Below are 11487 nucleotides of genomic sequence, written 5' to 3' on the forward strand. Positions count from 1 at the left end.
GTGGCTTTCCCTCTAACGACGGAAAGCCACAACTGCAATGTTGCCATGGTCATGTTCTCACAGTGAGTTTAGAGAATGCTCGTTGGTAAGATCACGCGTCACGTGGAGGAGGAGTCAGGAAGCGTGTCATTGTTTAAACTGTTTTTTTTATTAATATTATTTGGATAATTTTTTATTTATTTTATATTGTTTTGAAATTGTTTTGGACTGTTTTGGTTTGTGAACGGCACAAGTTTCTCTTGTAAACAATGATGCACTTCCTGACTCCTCCTCCATGTGATGCGTGACCTTACCAATGAGCTTACGTCATCCCTCTCATGAGCGCACATCACAGAGATGTATGGAAGTGAACATTTGTAGTTAAAAATTATATAAGTATTGTTTTGTTTCTAAAAATAATCAATTGTTTGGGTTCAGAAGAACTTTATTTGTTGACTGGAGTCGTGTGGATTATTTTCATGCACCCTAAATATGCATTTTGGACCGTCAAGAAATGGAGGACATTCACTTGCATTGTTTAGAGGAGGAGGCCTGAAATGAAATCTTAAAAGTCTCAAATTCTGTTTTGATGAAGAAAGAAATTCAGATACATCTTGGATGACCTGAGGGTGAGTAAATTATCAGCAAATTTTCATTTTTGGGTGAACTATTCCTTTAAAGGTCAATGTCAACATTATAATATTTATAATATTTTAATATTATATTATTAAAAAACATTGACTCAGTTGTAATTCAGATGATACCTTTTTAAACAGTCAATGTCATAATAATATTCTAATACATAGTTTTAATGTGGATATACGACAGCAGCCATGCTTTGGATCGTTTGTGAGTCACTCTTAAGGATTTAGAAGTCCTCAGGAGGACTTCTAAGTTGTTGTGGGTTTAGGAGCTACTTTTAGTGTTAAAATGCTTCATGAATTAATCTTAGATTAAAATTTTACGGGTCATAAAATTAGGAGTGAAACACCCCTAATTTTTAATAGTTCTCCGAAATATTTGCATTACGAGCAACTTTTAGCCTTTAGAATTTTTGTGAATACGGGCCCAGGATTAGACCTGGGTAAAAGTGGGTAAAACATTACCCTGTATTTGCAATAACAGCATAGTATATTGTGGTGTGTTTAGATGTCTCGTTTGAAGCTTATGAATCAGTTCTGTGTTTTTTTTTTCACTTTCAGTCAAAAATTGATCATTTCAGCCAGCTGGACAGGTTGGTCATGGAGCGAAAGATGTCCTCATGGATTCGCTTCATGCTGAAGGATGTCATCGACTTGCAACTGGTGAGTTGTGTGTGTATTTCAGTGCTATCAATACTGAAGGTGTGTGGAACTTAAAGGAGTACATTTTATCACAACTTTAATCTTGTTCTCTCGTCCTCTCAGCACAATTGGGTCCCTCGAAGGGTTGATCTGGGTCCTAAGACCATCAGAAAGATCCATGAGGAAGCCAAGACTGAGGAGCAGGAGGAACAGAGGAAGGTCCATCCTCCACTGCTGTCCACTAATAAAAAAGTACACCAGGTGAAAGCACTGGAATCTTCAAGCTCTTGAACTGAGACCATCAAAGTTCAACCAAAAAGCTCATTGCAGTCCTCACCTCTAAACCTCTCCACATCTCCCATCATGCTTGAAAAGGCAGTAATTGAGCCAGAAGAGCCCTCAAGCCCTGCAGCTGAGCCCATTCCACTGGCAACAGAGGGCTCAAATAAGCTCTCACCTCCTATAATCTCCATGTTGCCGGTCCAGGCTAAGGAGGTGGCAGTAATAGAGGCAGGCTCCTCAAGCCCAGCTGCTGAGGCTAACACACTGGAGAGCTTAAAGGAGCCCTCTACTCAGAGCCTCTTCACCACTCCAGTCCTGCCTGAAGAGATGCCAGCAGTGGAGGCAAGATCCTCAAGCCCAGCTACTGAGGCCATCACACCCATACCAGAGAGTTCAGAAGACCTCTCTACTCAGAGCCTCTCCACCACCCCAGTCCTGCCTGAAGAGGTACCAGCAGTGGAGACAGGATCCTCAAGACCAGCAGCTGAGGCCATTGCACCAGGACTAGAGAATTCAGAGAAGCTCTCATCTCCGATCATCTCCATGTCGCCTGTCCAGCTTGATGAGGCGGCAGTACTAGAGGCAGAACCCTCAAGCCCAGCAGCTGAGGCTAACGCACCAGAGAGTTCAGAAGAGCCCTCTACTCAGAAATTCTCCACCACCCCAGTCCTGCCTGAAGAGGTGCCAGCAGTGGAGGCAAGACCCTCAAGCCTAGCAGCTGAGGCCATCGCACCAGAGAGTTCAGAGGAGTCCTCTCCTCAAAGCCTCTCCATATCCCTGGTCCTGCCAGAAGAGGTACCAGAAGTGGAAACAGGGCCCTTAAGCCAAGCTGCTGAGGCCATTGCACCAGTACTAGAGAGCTCAGAGAAGCTGTCATATCCAACCATCTCCATGTCGCCGGTCCAGCCTGAAGAAGTGGCAGTACTAGAGAGCTCAGAGTTGCCCTCTCCTCAGAGCCTCTCCACATCCTTGGTCCTGCGTAAAGAAACAAAAGAAGTGGAGGCAGAACCTTCAAGCCCAGTCACTGGACCCATTGCACCCATTTCAGAGAGTTCAGAGGAGCCCTCTACTCAGAGCCTCTCCACGCCCCTGGTCCTGCCTGGAGAGGCACTAGCAGGGGAGGAAGGACCCTTAAGCCTAGCTGCTGAGGCCACTGCACCAGAGAATTTAGAGGAGCCCTCTCCACAAAGCCACTCCTTGTGCATAAAAAAGTGCATTTAAAAATGTTGCAAATGAAAACTGTGTATTTATTTATTTTTGAAAATTTACACATTAGTTAACATCACACTAGGATGCATACTGTATGTGCTAGATTTAGCCAAAATGGCACATTTCTATGTGTTGTCTTTGTTGAAAAAAAGAAAAACTACACTAAGCCAAGCCAAGGAAAAACATTCTATAAACATGTTCAAATACATTCTTAAAACATATCATTGTAACAGTTCAAAACAAATCACATATCACAAATTTCAAACCATAAAATTTTGGTTTATCGCCTCCTTTCCATTGAACTTTGTTACACTGGTGCCGAAACCCGGGAAGGAGGACGCGAGAACCATTTTGACAATATGAATAATCTTTTAATAAAACAAAAAGACACAAACATAAACACATGCAGGGCAGCTGCCCGTAACTCTCTCTCTCCCCATCTTTTCGGTGGCGTGGTCCTTTTATACCGGTCTCCCCAAGCATACTGCAATTAGAAACAGATGTTAATCATAATCTGGCTCAGGTGTATGCACCCTTACTGCTTTCTCTCTCTCCGGGTGGACGCTGGACCATGCACCCGCTGCCACGACAGGTTGGTTGGCACAATTTATATTCTTTGTTGAATATGTCTGGTGATACAAACATTATGAGAACTAGAATTAGATGCAAATGAACTCTTGGAGTTCTTATATTAATAAAAACACATTCAATTGAAAAAATATAAACTAAATGTTAATTCATGACAATCAAAAGTTATGTTGTCCATTTGTGCCAACATTGTGTCATTGTGAAAAGTTTAACTTGAAAAAAATGTTAATTATTATTTTAAGGGCCAATGCAATATAGAATGTAGTTTTGCTAGAATTCTGATCACTTGATGGCGCAGTGAACTCAAAAGAGCAAATTCACATGAGCTTAATGGGCTAAAGAGAAAAAACAGGTTAGAGAAGTGTGACCTATCACTAATGTGTGTGTCTGGAATGGGGTATGCATTTGTTTACTCAATGGTTCTAAAGCCATTCACATGATGTAATGTACAAATGCCCCTGTGACACATTTTAAATGTTTAAATCCAGAAGGCAGCATGTTTAGGGTTGTAGAAATGTGACAAAGCACTAACTGATTGCTTCTGGCTCTCCATACAGTGTATCAGTGTTTAACGGTAGGCAATGTGTATTCTGGCTACACGAAAGAATGTTTGTTTTTAATTTTGGGTTGGGAGAGAAGGAGTTTCCCTCTTAATGACCTCATTCAGCACACTTGGGGGACTTTTTTTTATGAAAAAGATGACATCATGCAAACACTTTTGAAAAGCTGTTGGATACTGAATTATGAGAAACCACTAATTATACCTTCCTCCAGAATATGTTGCTTATTTAGAGTCACACACACATGTTGGTGTGGCTATCCTTATGAGGACTCTCCATAGACATAATGGTTTTTATACTGTACAAACTATAGATTCTATCCCCTAACCCTACCCCTAAACCTAACCCTCACAAAAAACTTTCTGCATTTTTACATTTTCAAAAAAACATAGTTTAGTATGTTTTTTTAAGCGATTGGAATTATGGGGACACTAGAAATGTCCTCATAAACCACATTTATAGCATAATACCCTTGTAATTACCAGTTTGTAACCTAAAAAAATGTCTTTGGAAACCACCCAAACCCGCCCACACACACATACACACACACACAGACACAGCTGGGACGTCCCGGATTTAAGCGCCCCACCCCGGATGGATGGCAAATATACGCGATGCTGCTTTTGAATTTGACCAAAATGAGATATCTAAGCAGGCAGCATAATTAAACTGAATAGCTGCATAGCTTTTGGAACTGACTTTGTGTTGGGAGCTCATATATGATGCCTTTAAAATGCAGTCTACATAGTTAGCTCACAAGTTTTTGGACAGAGCCAGCTGTGCAGAGAACAGATTGATGGGATATACAGTATAGTATAGCGGAGTCATCTTTATAATACACAAAGCTTTTGGTTTATTTTTTAGTTAACCTGCAAAGGAAGATCCACAGATATTGGCTTGTTATGTCTGCTCTTAACATAAACCATACTCCACCGCAGTGCTCTCTACATCTGCCCTCCACAGTTTTGTCCAAACTTGGTCTTGTGAACTGTGTTGCCAGCATTCTCTGACTCAGCACAAGATCACACTGTTGTCCAGTATGCTTCAAAACTGGAGAAGATATACTTTCTGTTTCAAAACCTAAGATGCTTTTCCACCATTGGGCCAAACTGTTCTATTTAATTAGGTATATTTCTTCTACTGTGCTGAAAAAAATCAGGATTAGAATGGAATGAATGGGCAAATGACCAATTGTGAGTCGACATGTCATAAAGGTGTTACACCAGCATGGAAATCTGGGGCCAGACCATCAGGATGAACAGTTCAGAGCACAGTGAGTTAACGGTTCCAGTAGTATTTCCACTTGAGCACAGTGTGGTACTGTATGATTATACAGTAAACCATTCCTGGCCCAGATTTCTCAGCACAGTTAGCTAATCATACTCAAGGCAGTGAAATGTTCTGATGAACGCCTGTAGTGATGTGGCGACGTATAATTGGCTACTTACCCAGACAGTCCATTCTAATCCTGTCTCGCAGCACCACAATGGAAAATGAAACTATAAACTGGCCAATGAGCCCAGAGTGGTACAGAACGGAACGGTTCCGCAAAGAGAACCGTTTGGCCCGATGGTGAAAAAGCAGCTTTACTGTACCGAACCATGCTCAAGTGCAAATGCTTTTGGAATAGTTACTCATCGTGCTCATAACCATTGGAACAGATGTTTAAAAAGCACCTATGTACATGAGCTATGTAAGCAGCATTTTTAAGCTTTGCTCTCGACGCAAAGGCTGTTCCAAAAGGTAGATATTAAGACTACTGTATGTCTACATTAATAAGGAAACTTTTTCTCTACGTTTTGGCCCTCCGTCCACAGTGAGACAGCTTTTCGAAAACACACTCCTAAATGGATACATTTGAAAATGCTGTATTTGCATTGTAGTGTGGACTGGGATAATGGAGATATTCGAAAATGATTACATATTTGTTGTCATTTGATCCATTTAACCCAAAACAATTGTAACAAGATTAAGGTTGGGAAAGGAGGAGGCAGGAACCGGCTGAACCATCAAAATAATTTTTAATGAAAACAAAAAGACACAAAACATAAACGCACACTCTGCAGCTGCATGTGGCTCTCTCTCTCTCGAACTGCCGCGTCCATGCTGCACTTATCCCTCTCCTCAGCCCATTAGCCCGATTGGGGGCCGGGCATGCGTAGTCAAAAAGAAAAGAAATAAAATAATGTATCATCTCCTTACAAGGCCACATGTCAAGGTCTGGGTAGATTAGATGGTATGCAAACAATCAGTTCTTGTAGTCAATGTGTTAAATGGAAAATTGGGCAGGAATAAAGACCTGAGCGACTTTGACAAGGGCCAAATTGTTATGGCCAGACGACTGGGTCAGAGCCTCTCTGAAATGTGGGGTGTTCCCGGTCAGCAGTGGTACCGACAATGTTCCGAGGAGGGACAAACCACAAACTGGCAACAGAGTGTTGGGCGTCCAAGGCTCATCGATGTGCAAGGGCAAAGAAGGCTATCCTGTCTGGTCCGAGCCAACAGAAGGTCTACTGTGGCACAAGTCACACAAAATTTTAATGATTGTTACGGGAGGAATGTGTCACAACACACAGTGAATCGCACCCTGCAGCGTATGGGGCTGCGTAGCCGCAGATGGGTCAGAGTGCCCATGATGACCCCTGTCCACCACTGAAAGCACCTACAATGGGCACGTGAGTGTTGGAACTGGACCTCGGAGCAGTGGAAGAAGGTCACCATGTCAGATGAGTCCCATCTGATTTTACATCACGTGGACGGCCGTGTACATGTGTGCCATTAAATTTGTGAAGTGATGGCACCAGGATGCATGTGGGAAGACGACAAGCCTGTGGAGGGAGTGTGATGCTCTGGGCAATGTACTGCTGGGAAACCCTGGGTCCGGCCATTCACGTGGATGTCAATTTGATATGTGCCACCTACCTAAGCATTGTTGCAGACCAGGTACACCTCTTCATAGCAATAGTATTCCCTGATGGCAGTGGCCTCTTTCAGCAGGATATTGCGCCCTGCCACACTGCACACAATGTTTGGGAATGGTTTGAGGAACATGATGAGGAGTTCAAGGTGTTGACCTGACCTTTAAATTCCCCAGATCTCAACAAGTCCGATCCATAGCGGCTCCACCTCACAACTTACAGGACTTAAAAGACCTGCTGCTAATATCTAATGTCTTTAATCTTGTTCTACCAAATAGTTTTCCTAAAAATCTATGTCCACATATGTGAACAGTGGGACTAAGTTGTGAAATTTTTGAACAGTTTGAAATGCACCTTATATGCATTTTAACTCTTTTTTTAACTCTGTATAAAGCCTCTGAAAGCAACATTTTCCCGCTTTTGGATGCATCCATCGATTTTCAATGTGATAATGCACAGTGAATATAGGAAATTTTAAGGAAAATTAGTCTATAGTCCACATTATTTAAAGCATTTTCACTAGTAGTAATTCCATTGCAGATAACAAGAATTAGCATTTTAACTAGTGAAAATTTAAATATAGATATCTATAATTCATATCCTGCACATGATGTAGGCTGCATCCGAAAACTGGAAAATGCTGCCTTTGGAAGCTGTATACAAAGGTAGGATGAAAATAAGATGTTTTTCAAACTGAAAATAAGATGTTTTTCAAACTGAGGAGGGTAGTAACATGCTACATTTACTCTGTTACATTTACTTGAGTAACTTTTTGTACTTTTAGAGTAGGTTTAAAAGTGGGTATTTTTTACTCTCACAATTATTTTTTTACTTTTACTTCTTTACAATGGGTGGCGTTCCTGTCCTTACATTACTAGGTTTATTTTAATTAATGTGTAATTTATTGAGAGATTACTGAATGGGACTTTTATAACAGCGGGAGTTCACACAGCTGCGCGCGCTGTCACAGACTGCCACTCAAGCCATCGATGCTGCAGCATCAAACTCTTCAAAGTGAAACACCTTCTTCGCTCCGCACAGTGAAAAAAGAATAGTTTTGTCATGCAATGCCTTTACATAACACCAAGACAAGCTGATATTTCAAGATTAAAATTACAGCTTCAACTTAAGGCAGCACACTGAGGTAAGATGTGGCTCTAATGATAAAGCGGGCTTTTCTGTGTAATGAGATGGTCATTTTCAGGGTGATTCTCTAACTGGGCTCTTATGAATTTAAGTGTACATTTTAAAATTAGTGCGGCAATATATCAGTTCTGTTTGTCCTGCATCCCACACATCATTTCTCACCCTCGCGTGTGTACTGACAACTATCGCAGCTACTTCGGACTGATTAACCGAATAAATCCATGTAAACATCCAAGTTAAGTGTACATGCCTTTTGCTCTGCCGTTCGTGATCGACAACTGGAGCGCAAACAGAAAGTATTTCTGCGCGTGCACAGCGAGGTGCACAGGGTGCACGTGAGATGTGCAGGTGCGAGTTGATCGTATGATGAAGAGAGTGGCTGTGTCCGAAATCGTTCACACATTCACTATTACCTATATAGTGAATGGCAGTGAGTGCGCTATATCTCAGCAGTGAGTGAACGAAATGAGTGAATTCGGTTGCTGACGTGTACACCGAGCATCGGAGCTCTGGGGCTGTCGCAGAAACAGCATCACATATGAACTTTTAAAATACTTAAGCCTTAGTTGTTATTCTTATTAAATAATATATGAATATAATAAATCTTCATTCTGTTTGTCATTTTTAATATATAGGTTAATATAAAGAGTAAACACATCTGATCAAATATACATTATTGTATTTATTTGTTATACTTTAGCTTCTTTAAACTCCAATATGAGCTGGATAGCATTTCTCATCTGACCATAAACATCACCAAAGTTATCATAACCTACATGTTATAACTGTCACTTAATCCCCGTGTTTGCACTGACTCTTATTTTGAAATTCTTGTTCAGACAAGTCAACACAAGTCAACAATATGACTCCAGTGGTTAAATCAATGTCTTCAGAAGCAGTGTGATAGGTGTGGGTGAGAAACAAAGAAACAGATCACCTTCACATTCTTCTTGTGTTTTTGGTGATTCATAATCTAGCAAAAAATGACAAATATTTACCTGTTTCTCACCCACACCTATCATATCACTTCTGAAGATATGGATTTAACTACTGGAGTATTATGGATTACTTTTATGATTCCTTTATGTGTTTTTTGGAGCATCAAAATTTTGGCACCATTTACTTGCATTGTACTGACCTACAGTGCTGAAATATTCTTCTAAAAGTCATACATATCTGGGATGGCATGAGGGTGAGTAAATGATGAGATAATTTTCATTTTTGTGTGAACTATCCCTTTAAAGTGATAGCTCAGCCATAATATAATATTCTGTCATAATTTCCCAACCCTCATGTTGTTCCAAACCCGTGTGACCTTCTGTATTCTGTGGAACCCAAAAGATGTTAGACAGAATGTAAGAGACTGACAGTCTCAGTCACCATTCACTTTCAAAATATGGAGGAAAAAAAAACACATTCACTGAAAGTAAATAGTGTCTCAGGCAAACATTCTGTCTAATATCTCATTGTGTTGCATGGAAGAAAGAAAGTCACACGGGTTTGGAACAACATGATGGTGATTGATGACAGAATTTCCATTAATAATAATAATAATAATAATTCTGTAATACATGTTAAATGTGTATTATGTAATGGAATATAGGGTAGACAATGTCTATTATGTCATTTGTGAAAGTAACGAGTTACTCACTACTTAAATACTCTTTTAATTGGATACTTTCTTACTCTTATTCAAGTAATTATTTATGTTAGTACTTTTACTTCTACTTAATTTTAAGTAATTGTACTTTTAATTGAGTACAGTTTTTGGCTACTCTACCCACCTCTGGCAGCAAGTCAGTTGCCTTTTAGATGCAGCCTAAATGTCAAAAGGGCTTGCCATACAAAGTCAGAAATCTCAATTCAAACATTTCTCATCAAATTTTACAAATGATCTAAACTATGCAAACCTCAATTTTTTTTAGCTTTATACTCATCAACAATATACTTTTTTTTTGTGGATTTTTATTCCTCCAAAGAAATTTTAGTAGAAACAAGTTGACACTTAAATTAAGTACATCAAGAACATCTTTCATTTATTAAACGTTTCTCTGGGCAAACCTGATTGTTGTTTTGGTGTTGTATCTTAAAAATAAAGACTTTTAAACAATCAACATTCATATGTATTTATCAGTTTAAGACTGAAAAAGGTGATTCTGATAAACTCTTATTTCTGATGTCAAAGGCTGTTATAACATTACTAAAGAACTATACACTAAAGAAGCTCGGTATCCTTAAGATTAGAAGGCCATGATGAATGTAGATCTACTTGCAAGCAGACTGGTTTATATTAAGATGCCAAATCAAGAGGTAGATGAAATATGGTGTCATGGACTTGCAAAGATAAGACTGTCCGTCCAAGATGGATGAGTGTTTGTGGAGAAAGTTCATCAGAGCGGTCATTAAGAGGTATTGAAAGAGCCGCAGGAATTCACGTCTGGTCAGATTACATGCAGAACAATTACATCTGCACTCCACCAGTCTGAAGACAAATCAAGACTGACCTTAAACTTTTTGCCAGAATTTTCAAGAATCTACACGTGGCACCGGCAAAAAACTGGACATGTTTGGAATTGAATACAAGTGTACTGGACACTGCACAGAATAACTGAAAATTCTGAGTTGAGATGACCACTCTCCAAGTCTGTGCATCTTTAGCAAGAGTTTCAGTAGAAAGATTGTTGTTGTCTGAATGATGCTACCAAGAGAGACATTACCTCACTGTTTCTTTTTAATTGTGTGTTTGTGCTGAAAATAATACTATGATGTTCAAACGCAAGGAATGCTCATCCCAAGTTTAAGTACCTCCTAAAATGTACCTCATGCATTAAAGAGTGGCGTGCTGTCATAGCAACCATGTGTTCCGTTTCCTTTTGTCCTACGAAGGCCGTCTCGTTTAAAGAGGCTTTTCTAAAGGAGGACACTCGGTATACTGCAGCCTTTAAAGGACGCGTCCTACCTAGCACGCAGCCTTCGAAACGAGACACAGCCTATGTCATGCTGTCAGTCGTAACTTCTCAGCGAGTGCTAATTACTACTGTGTTGACTCATTATTTTCACAAACCAGTCGGCAGATAGAGACAAAAGAGAAACCTCAGTATATATTATTTCTTTAGATAGGGATCATTTTAGATAAAACTAAACTAAATTGAAAGGACAAATTGAAAATGAAGTAGAAATAATAAAAAACTAAATTCAAATTCAAAACAATATGTTGTAATGACTAACGCAGCTTTTACTTTCTTTAGTCTATGTTTGAGTGGAGGGGAAAAAGCAACAAATAACTGAAATGTCAACAAAACACAATAAGAAGTATGTTGAAGGACAGTTTTGTCTTCATACACCTAAAGCATATACTTTCATTCTGAAACCACTTTGAAATTTGTTCAGCAGGAAACTAATTATAATATATAGAGGTGTTTTTGTTACATTTATATTGACAAAAGTTAAAATAAGCTTAAAATATTGATGTTGAGTTTACGGTTATAATTTGAATTCAGATTCATGAACAGATTCATTCCG

General features: G+C 39.7%; 1 protein-coding gene across 1 annotated transcript in view; it reads left to right on the forward strand.

Moving 5' to 3' along the window:
- LOC127429162 (uncharacterized) overlaps positions 1–11487 on the forward strand; it is a 166742-nt gene that overhangs the window by 13801 nt on the left and 141454 nt on the right. The gene's annotated exons all lie outside the window — the stretch shown is intronic.

This window comes from Myxocyprinus asiaticus, chromosome 38 (assembly GCF_019703515.2).
Source record: "Myxocyprinus asiaticus isolate MX2 ecotype Aquarium Trade chromosome 38, UBuf_Myxa_2, whole genome shotgun sequence".
Lineage (NCBI taxonomy): Eukaryota > Metazoa > Chordata > Actinopteri > Cypriniformes > Catostomidae > Myxocyprinus > Myxocyprinus asiaticus.